The following is a 19,671-nucleotide window of genomic DNA, read 5'->3' on the forward strand; positions in this document are numbered from 1 at the left end:
TGGACACCCCCGGCTCATACTGACCCTAACCACACAATGGTATGTAAGCTCTCTGCGGGGTCAAAGCTCCCAGGTAATCTGTCGGTAACTGGGAATACTCCTCAGTGTCTGTAAATGCCTATTCGTATAAGCCAAGCCGAACTGAAAACTGAGTAATGCTCATGCTATGGTGATGTCCAAATGCTCTGAACTGAATGGCGTCCAAACTGTCAAATCTCGCATAAGATCTATCGAACTCAAATGACGATAAGACCTCAAGTGTAAGCTCACGAATGGCTGGCTGCCTAGTCGACAATAACTGCCTCTAACCTCCCACTGAAATGAGATCATCGACCTCATATGCGAAATTATCTCCCTACTATAGATCTCTCAATATGCTAGTATCCAGGAATCGAGACTGTCTGAACCGAAGTCTTGACAAACGTTCAAAATGCACCTGGTGCTCGGGAATAGCAAATCTCATGTCCCTCGGGCTCGAGGGATAACACACGCGGCCATTTCTCGGCTTGATTCTTAGACCAAGGTGCCATAAGCTGTAAGATTTGAAAGAAAATCGATCAAACCAGTTAATTAAGTAATGCTGCAGAAATCCACACGGTCGTGTGGAATTTCCGCACGCCCGTGTGGATCCATGGGGTGTGAAAAACACACGATCGTGCCTCAAAAATCCAAAAATACACCGTTAGATTGCTTCTAACTTTGTTCTAAACATGCATAATCATTCTAATTGCAGAAACGAAGCATTATTCAGCATTTTCATTGATTAAAATCAAAAATTGATGAAGAAAACAAAAGATAAGGCTTACCGACGATGTGAAATGGGAAAAACTTGAATTGGTCAGAAAACCAAACAAAAAATCCCTCCAAATTGGCACTACGAGGCCGGGAAATGGTGTGAGAGTGCTCTCAGATGACTGGAGAATGTGAGGATGAAGAAGAACAGTCGTCCTTTTAAAAAAAAAACTCGCGCTCTCTTGGCGTTCTGTGTATCCACACGGGCGTGTGGAAATTACCCACGCCCATGCGCATCCACAGGAAAGCATCACAGGGGCAGGTGCACGCCCTTGTGGGCTATCGGGAAAACCCTCACTATTTCTGAATACTCTCGCACTAGTGTGTGGATAATACCCATGCCCGTGCGCCCGACCCACAGGGGTAGCCACACGCCCTTGTGGCTCCACTGTCCAGGCGAGAAGAATCGCTAAGTGTTTCACACGCCTGTGCGAGAATCCCGCACGGGCGTGGACATTCGCAGGCCCAACTCAAAAGGGCATGCACACGCCCCTGTGTCTTCTCAGGATGGAAAGAGCTCTTCTGCAGAGATTCGCATGGGCGTGCAGAAAATACCCACTCCCGTGCATTTGTCACAGGTTCGCCCACAGGGGCGAGTCCACGTCCCTGTGTGATCTCGGGATAAGTTGCTAAGTTTCTGCATGAAGATGCACGCCCGTGCGAAAATTACCCACGGGCGTGGACCATCATAAGGTCGCTCACAGGGGCGTGTCTACGCCCCTGTGCCGTCTTTGGATGAGCTCTGAAGAAAAATGCACACCCGTGCGGAAATTTCACACGGGCGTGTGTTTTCTCTGTACACTTAGAAAACTTTGCAGGCTATGAAAAAATTTCTGAACACAACTATACACTCAGAGCCTGCTTTACAAGGCAACTTTAACTAGAGAAAACATGAAAAATAAGCTCAAATGACCTAAACTTTGCCAAATCCACATGAAAACACATGATGACATTATAAACCCACAAGAAAGCATAACAAAAGTATCTAAAAATAAAGACACCAACACTCAACACTTTATTCTCACAAAAACTAAACTACTAACTAAGAAAACAATAAACACTTGGGGTTACCTCCCAAGAAGCGCTTGTTTTACGTCACTTACCTTAACGTACCTTGTCTTACCTCACGGGGGTTCATAGATGAAGGTTGCCTTCTTACCCATAGCTTGAAAGCATGATGAACAGAGTCTCTTAAAGGTAGAGGGGGAGTTATTGGGCTTGGGACCACCTAGGAATGGTTCATCCAACTTGTTCGGTTCACGCACATCCCTAACAGCCTTGGAGCATTTCCGGTGGCGTCTCCTGGCCCTCTTTATCTTCTGAAGCACCTTCTTCAGGATCCTCGGAGTAGACGGTACTTCTTCCGTCGAGCCAAGCATCATTACTTCTTCATTTTCCTCCTCTTGGTTGAACAAACCCTCGTAGGGGTCCTGATTGAACATTTCCTACATATATTCATCAACAATCTCATCAGTAGTGTCTAGAAAATACAAAGTATCATCGAAATCAAGATAATGCCGCATGGCTTCAGTAAGGCGGTATGTGAGCTTGTCATCTCCAACTCTCAAAGTTAGCTCCCCACTATTCATATCAATCAATGCCTTGGAAGTCCGTAAGAACGACCTCCCAAGTATCAAGGGTACATCCGCATCCTCATCGACATTTAGCACCACAAAATCTACAGGAAATATGTACTTGTCCACCTTGACAAGCATATCTTCGATGATACCCCTCCGATGTCTCACCGTTTGGTCTGCCAATTACAAAGTCATCCGAGTAGGCCTAGGCTCGCCCAAGCCTAGCTTCTGAAAGAAGGTGTATGGTATGACGTTAATACTGGCCCCTGAGTCCGCCAATGCCATTTCTTCAACTAAATTGCCAATGTTGCATGGAATAATGAAGCTTCCCGGGTCTTTCCTCTTGTTCGGCATGTTCTTTTGTAAAATCGCCGAGCAAGAAGCATCTAGGATCACTGAAGCACTCTCCTCTAATTTCTTATTGTTAGTCAACAAGTCCTTCAAGAATTTTGCATACTTAGGCATATGAGACAATGCCTCAACAAAAGGAATGTTGATGTGGAGTTGCTTGAACAAACTCAGGAACTTCTTGTACTGTTCATCCGCTTGGTCATTCTTCAATCTAGAGGGATAAGGGATTCTTGGCTTGAAAGGTGGGGGTGCCATATCCTTCTCTTTGCTTGTTCCCTCTTCAACCTCTATGACCTCCGGTGTGTGTTCATTGGGCTTCTCACTCGGAAACCTACCTTCAACCTCACGACCACTTCTCAAAGTGATCGCCTTCACATGCTCTCTAGGATTGATCTCGGTATTGCTTGACAAGCTTCCTTGTGATCTCTCCGATAGAGACTTAGCAATTTGCCCCACTTTATTCTCAAGGTTGTTCAAAGAAGCGGTGTGATTGCGAAGTGTAGCCTCAACAGATTAAAACCTTATATCTGATGATTGTACAAATCTAGTCAAGGCCTTCTCCAAATCAGTCATTCGGGTGTCTAAACCGGAAACTCGGTTTTCCATGTTTGGGGCTTGTTGTTGTTAGAAACCCGGTGGTCCCATGGCCTTTTGTGGAACTTGGTAACTCCACGAGAAATTGGGATGATTCTTCCAACCCGGATTGTAGGTGTTGCTATATGGATTCCCTTGATTCCTCATCGCATTACCCATAAAATCAACATTCTCAACCGAAGATGTATCACCAATGGAGATCGGGCAATCGGAGAGAGTATGTCCTCCACCACACCCGGTGTAAGTAGTCACAGCCGCCGCTCTATTCGAAGTTAGAACATCTAACTTCTTACTCAATGATTCCACTTGAGCCGCCAATGAAGTTACTGCATCCATCTCATAAAGTCCGGCCACCTTCTTCTTCTCCCTAGCATTCCATTGGTAGCTATTTAACCCCATTTCTTCAATTAGTTGACGGGCCTCACCAGGGGTCTTGCTACCTAAGGTACCTCCTGCTGTCGCATCTAAGAGTTGCCTTGTGCTCGGATTCAACCTGTTGTAAAAGGTCTGAACAATCATCCACTATGGGAATCCGTATTGTGGGTACTTTCTCAGGAGCTCCTTAAACCTTTCCCACGTCTCAAATAGATACTCCAATTCTAATTGTACAAAGGACGAGATCTCATTCCTAAGCTTTGCAGATTTTCCGGGAGGGAAATAACAAGCAAGAAAAGCTTCTACCATCTCCTCCCATGTGGTAATTGATGCTCTAGGTAATGAGTGTAGCCACTGCTTCGCTCTCCTCTTTAAGGAAAATGGGAAGGCTCTCAACTTGATGGCATCATACGTCATCCTGTTTATCTTGAGCATATCACACACCTCGAGAAAGTTCTCTATATAAATGTTTGGGTCCTCATCGGCCAAACCATTGAACTGTGCGGATTGCTGCAACATGTGGATGAATACCGGCTTCAGCTCGAAGTTCTGAGCTGTAATCGGGGGACGCACAATACTCGATTGTGTTCCCAATACTGAAAGGTCTGGCATAATCAGACAATGTCCTCTGTCTCTCATTTTGTTCCGCCATATTATCCGACCCTTCAACTTCCAAATCAACTAGATTAGGCTGTTCTTGCACAATTTCTTTCCCTTTTCTTCTAAGTGTACATTCGAGCTCGGGATCTCCTTCAATCAATATTGAGGGGTTCCTTCGAGTCATGAACCTGGAGCTGCACAAAAAGAAAGGAAACAAATCAGAACGATGATAGAAAAGAAGATGTGAAATATAATGAATAAATGAATAGCTAAGAAAACAAAATGCAAAGTATCTCTAAACGCCTATTCCCCAGCAACGACGCCAAAAACTTGACAACGCCCCTTGCGTATGTCCCATAACTGCACGAGTTTGTCAAAGTAATAAAATCGCAGGTGAGTGGGTATTGTATCTACAGGGAATAAGGAGTAAAAATACTTAAGTTATTTCTTAACTAAGCGAAATATGAATAGTGATTTGTGTGGTAAGATGTAATGCAAACAAAAGTAAAAGAGACAAGAGAGAGAGAGCACAACTAAAGGAGAGGTAAGGCAATCAATATAAATGGGGTACTCGGATATTGATCTGCCTAGGACAATCGTTTCAAGTGCAAAAACCCTCTATTATACTTCCTAACTAATGCATTAATGAGTCGTGGAGATCCTTTAATACATGGTCCCAAATCTAAGGTCAACCATGCCTAACCTTATACATGTCTTGGAGGAGAAATTGAACAATCTCTCAACCTCGCACTAGTATAGAATTGCAATGAGTTCTAGGGATTCTAAGTGATAAATCATCTTCCTATATGTAGACCTAACCCTTTGGTCCAGGCGGAAGGTCCCTAGCCACAATTAAGCCCTAGATGCTAAAATCACTTCAATGCTTCATTCCATTGCACTCGCAATTAAGCCCCGGCTGAAGGTCATCCCTTAGCCCATTCACTCTACTATGACCGCAAAAAACTCGAGAAATTAGAGGTAGAATAAATCACATCGGAGGGGAAACGGGATGCTCTGCTACCTCTCGACTCACCCTCTCAACCCTCTCCAATCTAGTTTTGTCTAATTCTCGTGGTGTGTCACTCACTCACAAGGGTTACCAACAAGAACTCTCAACCCTAGTGTCACTCTAAGGGAGTATTCATACAATCAATGCATTCAAGATTGGAACTCTATAAAAACATCAATTAATGAAAGCATAATAACAAAGTTCAATGAAATGAATACATCCTAGGGTTCATAATCCAAGTACCCACTAAGGGTTTAGCTCTCCATGGAGCTAATTACAATCAATGAAATTGAATGTAAAAGCAATGAATCTATAGAAAACAACCTCGATAGTCTTGACGATGGTCTTGTGGAGAGTCCTCTACTCATCCAAAGGTCCCTTTGTCCGGCCTAGTCATGACGATGTTCTCCCACTAACCTTCTCCCAAACAGAGCGCGATGTCGGAGCCGTAGAACCTCTCCCAATCCCTAGCCAATACATCTCAAAACCCTAGCCGCAACCCTCTCTTAAGTTGGGGAAAAGATGGACAAAAGAATGCTAAAATCGGGGATGAAATCGGTTTTTAAAGGGCTGGAATCGGGAATCCACACGCCCTTGTGAATATTTCACACGGCCCGTGTGTAATTAACGCACGGGCGTGTGGAATTTCAGCATGCTCGTGTGGTTTCTCTGGACGACTCCTTCTTTAGCCGGCTGTGAACAGTACTTACTACAGTATTTTGCTATAGTGTTGCTACAGTGCCCTACTACAATACCGGTCCGAAACACTCTTGAAACCATGCTTTCATCGAGGTAATGTAAACGGGCACACGTTTACGTCGTAGATCGCTTTGCTTCTTCAATGAACGGCCGCGTTGGTGGAGATCTTGTTACACATGCACAAGCCAGAATACTTAGAATATGACTGCCTTTGTGCCCCTACAAATCATTGTCCTAGCTTGAATGCAAGGAGGTTGGCACACATTCTAGCATCTTGAACCCGACCTATGTCTTCCCATTTGAACCTTTTCAAGATTTCCTTGAAATGGTGCACTCACGATCTACATTGGCTTCTTTCTCTAAGATTCTGCTTCACAACCCTATATGCATGAAAGTAACATAAATACACACATATTAGTGTTAAATCCCGATAAAAATAATGCTCATCATAAGGAAAGAACACTTCATATTCTTATCACACAAGCACTTATCAGGGTCAATTTCCTCTTCAGTATGCTGAACTAGTTCGACAGAGTCATCGGACTTGCTCCTTTCTTCCTCATGGGTGGGCATGGTTGGAAGGGAGAATAGGTGGAATAAGCTCAGCTACTGGCACCACACTGTTGAATTTCATATAATGTGTGAATAGGTCTTGCACGTCTTCCTCTCCCAGGGATACAGTTTGGGCCAAATTGTAGCGCTCAGATTGTCTCCAACCATCAAGAATGTCTGCACTCATCATACCCTCCACTTTATATGCTGCTAGATATTCAAGTGGCGAATTTGAGTAAGGGATCTACAGACAAGAAGCGTCACTCCAATATGCTCCAAGATCGTACACTATAATGCCGAGATCAAGGTTCAATAATTGTTACTCATTGGACCACCTAATTAGGGTTTTGGTGAAAAACCTAACTAGGTGGACTGAATAGCTTATTCATGTTGAGTCTTATTAAGTGTTAATTCAATCTAATTGATTTGGTTAGTTAAAATGGTTTAATTAATCAAGTAAAGAAGAGAGTCCTAATTTGATTAGTAGTGAAGGGTTTTATCATAAATTAGGGTTTTCGGTTTCCAATATAAATAGATGGTCTAACCCTAATATGAAAATGAGATAATAGAGTGATTGAGAGATAGTCTCTTAAGAAACTATTTTCTCCCATGGCCGCCGCCGCCGTCGCCACCGGTGCCGGCCGCCGCCACCACACCTACGGTCCCTTTTTTTCCTTTATCTAAAGATCAGATCTCGAGACAAAAAGGAAATTATTTTTCTCTTGTGTCTCATTGATCGATCGTGGGTGCATGCTATTCAAACCGAGAAACAAGCATTGTTTCTTGAGATACTAGCATACCTGCTTGATCACCAGAGCTGTTTGTATGTATGTGATTATAGAGGGTAATCATGATTCACAGTCTCTTTTGATTTTGGGGAAACAAGGGTAATTTCAAGATCGTCATCAAAACAAAGATAAAGCGTTTGATTATCTATTTGTTTAGATTTGAATCCTAGTTCTGGCATGTGATGTGAACTCGTCAGCAAGCACACAGAGTCGTCAAGTAATACCTCTCATGCGAGCACGAGAGGGTCGTATTCCCTTGGCCCAAGGATCTACCCTTACTTCCTCTTTGCGTATTGTCTAGCCGAAAGATTTGAAGGGGTTCTCTAAACTATTAATTAAAATAAAAGAACTACAAGTGGAGTCTAAAATAGGACAAGGGTATAAAATCAAGGGAATGAAATGGTCACGGATGCGGATTCCCTAGGGGCTACTAAAGTGCAAAGGATGCTAAGAATGTCATGCAATTGAAGGGTTGGCCCAAGAGATTTCCTAAATTAGATCAACCTGATGGTCACGGTAATTGACCCCTAATCTAGTATAAGTATTGATACGGAATTTCTTCTGATCAAATCCTTATACGATTGCATTAACAAAGGGGGAAATCTCTAATTAGAGCCGGAACGCAACTTGGTCTAGCCCTAATGTTGGAGGGGTACAAAATACCCGATGGTCACGGCGTATTCGTACATGAATCCATTCCAAACTTGGTGTGTCTAGTACAAGGGTGATGGTTATGCTACCAAGTACAACCTAGAAGTTTGTTTACAGAGTTCTCATGTAAGCAACACATGAAATGCACCAAGAATGAATCACAAACACACAACAATTGCAATAGACATAATTAAATCATCCAAATACACAAGTTCACCCCAAGGTTCACCGGCATCCAGTGACCATGGGGTCTACTCATCCATGCAAACAAATACAAACAATAGGTCCATGAAAACAACTACAAATGGTATAAGAAAACTATCTCAAACAATGGAAGTGAGATGACAAGCCAAGTTAGGTGGAAAGCATCCACGGACGTCGCGATTGGGGCAGCTTCCCTCATCGTCTACAAGCTCCTAAAGAAGAGATCGATGAAGATCTAGCCAAACCAAGCTTCTCCCTTTGATTCCCCTTCTCCAAAATGTGTGATCTTGCCTCCTCAGAACTGGTGGAAGTCGGCTCCAAGAAATCCCCAAAAAGCTTTTCCCAAAAAATGTCTCCCCTTGCCCTAGAAATTCAGTTAAGTATATATCCTGTCAGGTCCATACGGGCTCCATGCGGGCGCATGGATGCCCATGAAGCTCACTGCCATTTTGTCCATAAAAGGTGTCGGTGCTACAGTACTCAACCATAGTGTTTTTGCTACAGTACTGGGAGTTGTGAATTTCCAGCAAACCTCACGGGCACTCATGCGGGTGCATGAACCACGTGAAGCTCACAGCCGAATGCCTGCAGCATGAATAGCGACTCCGCTATAGTGCCTCCGCTACAGTGCCAGAACCCCAAAAATGCCGTTTTAGGTGTTGAATTCGTCCAATTTGTATTTTTGAGCTTTGTTCAGTACTTTTAAGATCTACAACACTGAAATAACCAATTTAGACTTAAATGGGCATCAATTCATTAAAATATACACAAAAAATACAAGATTAATACATATAAAATATGTACATTTAGGCGTTTATCACCATGCATTAGGGTTTTATTATGTTCACTTGTTAAAAATTTTGTTATCTGCTATGTTTCAGTAACAGTTTACCCCAAGGTTGTAGAGAGATGTTTATGTTTTGAACTAGTTTTTTCTTGTAAAGATTTCATGTTTTGATTTGGTTCTAAATCCTTGCAACTTATGGATGTGAAAGCATTTGCTTGTTTAATTTTAGAGATCCAAGTTTGTTGAAAGATGAATCTTTGATCTTGTGTTGGGGGTCTTATCACTCTAACAAGGGAATTATAATGCAAAAAATACATGCCAAAACTCAGCGGATAACAAAAAATTTTAATGGCAAGTAAACATGATAAAACCCTAACGCATGCCAGAACTAGGATTAAATTCTAAATAAATAGATAATTAAAAGTTATACCTTTCTTTTGATGACGATTTCTGAATGCACCCTTGTTTCTTTGAAATCGAAAAGGGACTGCAAATCGCGACTCTCCTCTACTATCACGCATACATGAACACCTCTGGGAATCAAAGCAGGTATGCTAGTACCTCAAGAAACAACACTTGTTTCTTGGTTTGAATAGCAAGCACCCGAGATTCAAGAGAAAAGGGGTTGTAGGTGCGGCCACGGCGGGTTCTGATGGTGGGATCCGACGGTGGCGGCCAAGGGAAAAGAGTGGGTGGTGACTAAGGTTTCTTAAGAGACAATCTCTCAATCACTCTATTTCTCTCTATTTCATATTAGGGTTAGACCATCTATATACATTGGAAACCCAAAACCCTAATTTATGAAAAAACCCTTCACTCCTAATCAAATTAGGAATCTCTTCTTTACTTGATTAATTAAACCATTTTAATTAACCAAATCGATTAGATTGGATCAACACTTAATAAGACCCAACCCGAATAAGCTATTCGCTCCACCTAATTTAGGTTTTTCACCAAAATCCTAAATACGTGGTACAATAAGTAACAAATACTGAACCTTGATCCCGACATTCTTAGTGTATGATCCTGTAGGTCCATTTAACATTGACAATGAGCTTAAACAATTTTAACACTCATAAATCATAATTATTCTCTAGCAAGATAATACGATTATTCAATATTAAATGAAGGTCAATTTTGAGAATTAACGAAAACCTATCACAGCCTCATACAATCCTTTGCCACTAAATATCTTAATTAGCATAAGGCATGGAGCGAGTCACCCTTATTTTAATGCTAATTAATTTCTTAATCTCTTAGTGAATTGACTAAATCAAGCAAATTATAACTCTTATCATTTCCCTTGGCCATTGCCACACACTACTCAGTCTCACTAATCAAGTAGCCAGTGATATTCACTCTCTCTACAGAGAGGGACAATCTCTTCACTTCACTCATGTCTCTCAGCATGAACCGCGACATGCCCAAATATACTCATACTTGCCACTCAGTTATGAATGACGTTAGGCATAAGTTAAAGCATGTAAGGATTCATCCGTGATCCATAGTGATTTTAGGTCGAAGGATTCAGGTATAAGAATTGCTTGAGAAAAACGCTTACGACTTTACAACCATGTAGTGTTTTCAAGAGTGGATCAATCTAGGTACACATTCCCTAACATGTATCTATATCCTTTGATTGATATCCCATATCCTATGACCCATAAAATAAGGCCATCTCACGAATGACATACTAGTCTTAATTTATTTTCATTCCCATGAAAATAATTGACAAGGGACATTTAGAATATTGTTTTAGTTTATGCTTCAAGATTTTACTATCCAAATCACGCATTTGATAACTTGGGTAGAACCAATATTCAAGAAAATTTTATCTTATTAACTATGCACAGAAATAATAATAGATAAAATGATGCCTTATAATAATTATCCAAATAATAAGAGTTTATACAATGTATTGGGGCTAGGGCTTACACTAACATCTTGGACTCTTTATAACCAAACTAAAGATCCTAAGTTGGATTTCTTGAGGCCTTGTTAAATTGTCCTATGATTAAAGGTTAATGTGGGCTAACCACCATGAAAATAGGGGCTAGTTTAGGTTAACTTTCTTGTTGTACCTTGAAAGAGGATAACAAGTATTCTTTGTGACAATTGCCTTCAAAGTAATTCTTTATATTCAAGAGAGATTAAAATCTTGCATTCCACTAAACCTTGAGGTGAAACCCATCCCACGAATTAAAATTTATGAAATTTTCCTCCTAGTTAATTCTCCTTTGTTTTTAAATAGCTGCAACCTTCTTTTACTTCAATTTCCAGTTTCACCATTCCACAATCTTATTTTATTTGTTGCCTAGCTAACCTGTAATTGTACTTGATTGGTATTCAACACCATCATCCCTATGGGATCGATATCTAAAATACTACTTAGCAAAATCGTACGCTTGCAGTTGTGCAGTAAAGGTGTGGGATAATATGACAAAACTTGAATGTGAGAATAAAGAGCTGATAAAGTCATAGTGTAACCAATGCAAGACCATTTTATTTGCTAAATCATCTAGTGGTACTTCTTATTTAAGATATCATTTACAAGGTTGTCTTAAAAAACACAACAAAGTATATTAGACAATATACAATAACAAGTCAGTCAAGTGCAAATGGTGGGTCACTTATAAAGAATTAAAGTATGACGAAGAAGAATGTCGTTGAGCTATTTCAAATTTTCTTGTATGTGACAAGCATTCTTTTAGAACAGTTGAGGAACCGGGGCTTAAATATTTAATCCGTATTGCAAGTCCCAACTAGAAAAATATAAGTAGACAAACAACAATCAGGGATATTCTATATTACTATACAAAAGAAAGAGAGTATGTCAAAAAATAGTTAGCTAAATCCCCCCGATCGAATATGCTTTACTTCTGATAATTATAAATTTGAGCATACTATTAATGAATATATTTGTGTTACTAGAATTGACTAGAAATTACAAAAGAGAATAATCAGATTTACATCTTTAATCCTTAGATGGTTTAAGCATTACAAATGAACTTGTTTTGTGTTTACCTCAATGGAAAATAGAGAAGAAAATTTTCAGTTTTACTCTAGACAATGCTTCTTACAATGATGTTATGGTTTCTTCTCTTAAAAGTAGTTTTTGTGCCAACAAGGCTCTTTTATGTGATGGTGCTTTTTTTCTCAAATTAGAAGTTATGGACATATAGTGAATCTTATAGTTCAAGCTGGTTTGACACTTATTGATGATGTTGTTAATAGAGTCCCATTATGGGATAAAGTACATAAAAAAAAAATCTGGCCCTCACAAGAAAATATTTTATAAAATTGTTGAAAAAGTTTTCACTTGAATGAAATTGAAAATTGCATCAATATGCGTGTGTCAGATGGAACTCTACATGGTTGATGCTTGAATATGCTCTTTGTTACAAAGATGTGATAGATTATTGGGGGTAACGAGATAAATATTTTCATTGTTTTGCACTTTCTAGTGAAGAGTAGAAACATGTTCAAATTGTTTGCAAGTTTCTTAAAGTTTTTTATGATATAACTTGCATATTCTCTGGTTCAAAATATCCCACTTCAAATATTTATTTTAGAGGGGTTTGGAAAAGCCACAATATCTTGATGGAAACTCTTAAAGGTCCACATACATTCTCGAGTCCTATAATTAAAGAGATGCAAGAGAAATTCAATAAATGTTGGGCAAAGTATAGTTTGGTATTATCTTGTGCTGCTGTTTTAGATCCTCTATACAAGTTGGATTATGTTGAGTATTGTTATACTAAACTCTATGGTCGTCATGCATTGGAGTTTTCCAAACTATTCTTAATACTCTTAGAGTCTTGGTTGATGAGTATTTAAAGAACTCAAAATCCAATTCTTTATCTTTGGCTGGAAGTTCAACTACTACGGAAGCCAGTTTTACTAAATTCAACTTACAAGGTTCAAATATAGGTTGGGCAGCAATTGAAAATTGTGATGGGACTGAAGATTACAAGGAATATTTAAGCAAATCTAAAGCTGAAAGTGAGAAATCACAATTGGATCTTACATGGAGGAAAGCGCACTTAAGCTGAACACCAATATTGATATCCTTGACTATTGGAGTTAAATCTCAATAAAGTATTATGAACTTTCACTATTAGCTTGTGATCTTTTGGTAATTCCTATATCTATCATGGCTTTAGAGTCAACTTTTAGTATTTGAAAGAAAGCCATCAGTTATATGAGAAGTTCACTCAAACAAAAAACAATCCAAGCTGTTGTTTGTTTTGATGATTAGATTCATGCTAGAGGCTTTTTAGCAGGTAAATATTTTGTTGTTTTTCATGTACTATTTTGATGTTTCTATTTTGTGGTTTCTTAGTTTTCATTTTACAATTGTATTAGAATTGGAAGATGAAGCATCTGTCTCTAGAGATGATGAAGATGATGGGGAAATGACACTATTGTAGTGACTTTATAGAGGTAAAATGGCTTTATGATATATATAAAGTTTTGTTTGATTTGTTTAATTTTAAAGTACATTGAGTGAAGGGAAATAAAACCTATAGTTTCAAATGACTGTATCATGTATTATTATCATTTCTCTATCAGGTTTTATTATTTGATTGTTCTCTCTTAATATTGAAATGTTTGTGTGATTAATTTTTTTTGTTTAAATGAGCTACATGGTGGTTGTCTTTATTAACTACAAGACTAGATACATGCAGGTTCAAAATACAATGGTGTACAAACTAGAAAGATTATTACCATCTCTTAAATTTAATAGCATATTGTTCTTTGTAGTCTATTAGCCATCTTTGTAATTACAATCTACAAAAAATAAAGAGTTTATATGAAATTCCCTTTCATACATTGTCATTTTATTTGCTATATAGTTCCATTCTTTGCTCAAGTTTGGCTTCTCTCTCAAAAATTGTTTCAATGTATGCTATTTGTGCTTGATTCTCATGTCAATCTCATTACTACTTTGATTCAAACTTTATAGTAGATAGGCATAATTAATAAATGCAATTGGCACTCTACTCCTCTTCTTCTTAGCACATTATTAACGAATAGATTGAAATTTAGCTTTAGTGAAGCAATATTTATAATTAGAAATGTTTAGAGATTGTAATTTTTGATAAGTCCCTTGCATAACCACAAGTGCACGGGTCATACAAGTAGTAAAGTGTACCCAATGTGGTCAATTAGTCGAATCCACAAGGACTGGTAAAAGCTCTCAATGCTCATTTGTCTCCCAATATCTAGCTGGTTCAAAAGATTGTATTACAATGGTTAAAACTTCTAAAGAAGAAGAAAAGAAAAAAGGAAAAGAGACAGGGTTTTGGGTTGCAGAGATAGCAATGGGAGAGACAGTGCCCCAGACTAATCCCCTTGATAAATATTTTGACTATGCTATTGATTACATGGACATCTCCTTGGACCGTGGTGACCACTTACGGAGGGTTTGATAGCGTACACCCTCACTCAATGTTTAGAGTGGACTTAACCCCTTCCCTAATATGTGCCCTAGCTAGATGAATAAAGCTTATCCTCTAGACAACAAGAAATCAATCTAGGGTTAACATGCATTCTTGGCTATAATTGAACTACGGGGATATGCACACCACATCAATGCTCTCGCAAATAGCGGCAATCCCCACATTGAGTTTTGCAACATACAAATATCAATGGAAATCAACACAAGAAGATAATCCAAATAAGAAAAAGAGAGTTCACGAGGAAACTCAATAATCAAATAACACAAGACAAATACATCATAATGTCAAAGTTCATAATCCAGGATACCGAAAGATGGTTAGCCCCTCATGGTTCTACAATCAATTATAGAAAAGCAATAAGAGAAATAAAGATTATCCATTAGACTCCCTTCTTGCTTCATAATCACATCGGAGAAGGCTTGACAATGATCATCACCGGCAATCCTCCTATCCCACACTTATCTTCACTCTGAATTAGACCCACAATGATACTGATGGCTGCCCTAATCCATGCCTCTAGAAAGAGAAAAAGAGATCTTTTTGGAATATAACTTTAGGGCATAAATACCCCTTTATGGCCATGTTACTGATCGTACTTGGCTCCAGATGCTAGGAAGTGATCTTCAGCGTAATATCAGTAAAACGCACGAGACTCAGTATGCCCGTGCTTACGGCCTGTGCTTGCTGAGCACGATAGTGCAAGGAGCCTTATGACCATGCTAATATTTCCAAGAGATTTCTAGTAAAATGCACGAGTGTAAGCATGCCCATGCTTACCGACCATGCTGGTGCTAGGATAGGTGAAACCACGCTTCCAAGCCTTGTGTAGACTCTAATAACATGCAAGGGGCTCAATATGCCCGTGCTTCCGACCGTGCTTCCAAGCATGGGGTGTGATTCATACCATGCTTGTTCAAAATTCATCTCTATTCATTACTTTTGGTCTAAAACCCAATTATCTTCAACAATTAGTAAACATACATCAAGTACCATTGGTTTATAACAAAAACATGCTAAAAGGACAAGTAAATCACACAATAGGGTATATAAAATATTTATATAAAATGCACTCATCAATTTTTCCTCCCCATTTCCTCTTATTAATCAATTTGTGTAGCCACGTTTTCAATTTTATCATTCTGATTTTTAGAGTGGTTCTTTCTTCTTGAGTTAATAAGCTTAAGCTTGCCACTTTTTGCTCTTTAATTGATTAATCTCATGTTGGGTATCTTTGGCCTTGTAGGTTATGCTTTTCTAGATTGAATTCTAAGGATAAATAAGATGCCAACACCTTATGTCTTAGTCATGTCTGGCTCTTTGATATACAGTCTTATGAGATGCTTGCTATTAAAATGGGATGATTTTTTTTTATATGTATGATAATGGCCAATCTTTAAATGTTTGCTATTTAAGTTGGAGGTTGTTTCCTCATATGATAATGGTCAACCTTCATAGATGTGTACATATATAATGGATGTATGTTTATATATGATATTCTCTATTGGTTTTATTCAGTTTGATTTTTAACATTGTGTATGTGTGTATATTTAAGGCATGTACTACTATTTTTGATTAATTAATTGTGAACAGATGGCCTACCCAACCTCATTATTGATTATTGTTGATTGCCATTGATTATAATAGTTTAAATTTTAGATGTTGTGATTGAAGAAAGATGTAGATTTGGTATTTAATTTAAATGTGTTTTGTAGAATAGTATTTGGTCATGTTTACAAATTAATATTATTGTTAACCTTTTAACTTATTTATAATTTGATAAAAAAAACCTATTATTGTGGGTTTGGCAAAAATTAAGGCCCATATGATTGTATCAGTGATGAGTGCATTTCATATAGATGTTTTATATATGCTTTTCATGTATATCCACTTCTTTTAGCATTTATTTGTTGTGATTCGATGGTACTTTGAGTTTTTATGCTTAAATATGGAGGCAACCAGGTCTTGGGGATGAAAGAACAAGATTTAGCACAAATTTGGCATGAAAAGAGCACAACTAGACTTCACAAGAGGAAGAATGGCCTCAACACACTGTGTTCAAGCTTGTATAGATCTTAGTACTTAGAGAATTCATTAGAAGAAGAGAAGCAAGGACTTAACACTATAGCAAAAGCATGGGCATAGAGCTCAGAGCATTGCAATGTAGATGGAAGCACGACCTAAGCATAGGCGTGCTTTATAGCCGTGCAGATTATAGATTACCCAATTTTCATGTCTATACAAATCCCTAGACTTTCTCGTAAAGTGCATGGGGCATAAGCATTGCCTAAGCACAACCATGCTTGCATCAGGAAACACTTCTTTAAGCCCAAAGTTAGGGTTTTGAGGGGGACTTTGGCTTGGATTTTCTAGGGAGGCCACTGGACGATCTTCACGGCCATTTGATTAGGGAAGAGAGCTGAGATTCTGGAGCGAAGTCAGTGGGAAGGTCCTCGGAGTATGATTGGGACGATTAGAGAAGCAAAAAGGAGTCTGATGAGTTCTTTCTTATTTGTTTTCTTTATCCTTTTGTCATTGTGTGAACTCATGATGGGCTAACCATTCTCCGGTGCCCCGGGCTATTGAACCTTGAACCGATGTGTATTTGACTAACTCTTTTGCAATGACTATGGAGTTTTTTTGGATTCTTCTATCTTAAATTTTCTGTTGCAAAACTTGATGTGCATGATTACCATAGTTGCGATTGCAAAACTTGGTGTGCATGATTGCCATAGTTGTGATTGCAAAACTTGATGTTCATGATTGTCGTAGTTGTGATTGTAAAACATGATATGTATGATTGTCATAGTTGTAACATTGCCTTTTAATGCACTGATAAATGCTAAATAGTTCATATTTTTGTATCATTTATACTGCATTCAGAATGGATTCTGACATGTTTAGCACCTAATTAGTACAAAATTTCATTCTTTTGTTCACCTCGGCCTTTATTTATGTTTTAGGGATAAAAGCAAATTCAAGGGTGTTTTGAAGCAAAATAGACCAAGTTACTGAATCAAAGCTTCACCATAGATCCCAATGGGTGTGGTAACAAGTTACCATGCTCGTTGTCTATACTTACCACTACTGTTATCAAGCCATGGTAGCGTGGAACCACTAAAAGCAACACAGAAGCCATAACAGCCTCACAACGGTTGTTATGAAAACCATAATAGCGGTGATCTAGCCATACAACGCCCAAAGAGCCTTGCCAGTATGTGACTTGGAGCTCAAGTAATAACTTACTCACGATGGGCATGACAACGCCATTGGTGAGGCCATGGCTGACTCGATCCTATAAATACTCTAGGTTTTTTTGAAATTCAGGGAGATTCTTTTACTGAATAAGGTAGGGCAGCCGGAGTTCTAGAGATCTGAATGGCTATAGATGATTTTCTTCCACATTCCAGCAGATTCCGGTGAGTTCCTTAAGGATAATCCAATGATCATCATTAGAGGAAGGTGTGCGAAGGCGTCCGGCATCATTTTGTTAATCTTGGGATCCTCTCACCCTCAATCTTGGCAGATCTATTGGAGGAAGTTAGTTTTAAGAATTCTTTAAATGCTTACTTATTCTTTGGTCTTATGGTTCTTTCTTGCTTTTATTGATTATTTTATGATCCATAAGAACCTAATTGAAGGAGAATTGTATGTCTAGGCCCCTCGATTATTGTTTATGAATCTTGATTGATAATTTAATAAATCTTTTTAGTCTTTTGTGAATCATTGCATGTTTGCTTGAATAATATTCTTGTTAATATGGATGAGGAAGATATGTCCCCACATTAGGAGACCCATGCTCTCTTAGATCTATGCATGCTCTAAGAGGTTAGGTATTGATAGATCTCTGGATTAGGGATCTATTTCCACTTAGGCTTAGGGTTTGATTTGTAGGAGTTCTCATACTTAAGGCAAACATAAGAGGCTAGGGTAGGAAGAAATTCTATCTTAAGTTCCTAGTGATTTAGACCCAGTTGCCAAGAGATTAGGACTAGTAGGCCTTTGAATTCCCCTGGTTTAATTCTAGAACACGATTGTCACACTCAACGCCTACCATAAGTAATAATCAAGATAACTATCATACAACCTCTCAACTCCTTCCAATTGTGCTTAACAATTCTCCAATTATATCGTGTAATAAATTGTAGAAGTAGATTAAATAAAGAACTTAAACATCTAGGCTATTGATTAAGTGAAAAGGATATAATAGGAGCCTCTTTGCCATTTATGGGGAAATACGACCCTCGTGCTCATCCACGAGATATTACTTGATGACCCATACACTTGTGGTATTAATGGACTTATTGTAATATGATAAGTGCTTGTGTATAAGTATTATTAAGTATACTTTTCTTATATTGAGCATCACTTTTATCATGTTTTATGGCTCATTAATGTGTATTTGTGTTCTTTTGCCCATTTAGGTTTATGGAGACAAGTTTTGAAGAAAGGAAGCAAAAATGGATCATGAAAGCAATTTTTGAGGAATCTCTTGCATCAAATAAGGATCAAGGCACAAGTTGTGACCATTTGCATGTGGGTGTGTGCCAACCTCCAACAATGTACAAGTGAACCTACAAATTGGAGGGGCACAAAGGCAGTCATACACATATGCTCCAACTTGTGTAGTATTTTCAAGAGCTTAAACAACATGTTTGAAAGAGAGAATGAGACATGATTTACCGCATGGATGTGTGCCCAACCATGTGCCTTCAATAGAAGAAGATGATTTTTGATAGTAGTTACCATTCATAGAATGTAGAAAATAAAGAACCTGGAAATCCACACGCCCATGTGGAATTTCCACAGGGGCATGTGAAATCCCGATTTTAGCCTTTTAAATACTGCTTCAAAGAGTTATTTTGGGGATTTTTTTTTCCTATCTTTTGGAGAAAGCGTGGCTAGGGTTTGGAGAGGTTTTTGCTAGGATTTTGGAGCATTTATATGGCTTTCAACATCGATTTTCTTTGGAGAAGAGCTATCGGGGGAGCTTTTCAATGACATTGATTCGGCTAGGTGTACCCTAGGCTCGATAAAGGATTCTTTGGAGAAGAAGAAGCGGCTCTTCAAGACTATCATCACGGAAAGCAAAGGGGTTATCTTCATGGAGTTTTTGCATTCACTTTTGATTTCATCTTTGATTTTGTATTGCTCTATGGAGAACTAAACCCCATAGTGGATACTTAGACTTGTAAACTCTAAGATGATTTTGTTTCATTAACTTCTATTATGT

The 19,671-nt window shown here is 38.7% G+C and overlaps 1 non-coding gene across 1 annotated transcript; it reads left to right on the forward strand.

The window, feature by feature from the left end:
• Positions 1–3,843: 3,843 nt before the first annotated feature.
• Positions 3,844–3,950, forward strand: LOC120252265. Its single transcript, XR_005533809.1, has one exon. It is a non-coding gene; the product is annotated as a small nucleolar RNA R71 (small nucleolar RNA).
• The last annotated feature ends 15,721 nt before the right edge of the window (positions 3,951–19,671 follow it).

This window comes from Dioscorea cayenensis, chromosome 20, assembly GCF_009730915.1.
Source record: "Dioscorea cayenensis subsp. rotundata cultivar TDr96_F1 chromosome 20, TDr96_F1_v2_PseudoChromosome.rev07_lg8_w22 25.fasta, whole genome shotgun sequence".
NCBI lineage: Eukaryota > Viridiplantae > Streptophyta > Magnoliopsida > Dioscoreales > Dioscoreaceae > Dioscorea > Dioscorea cayenensis.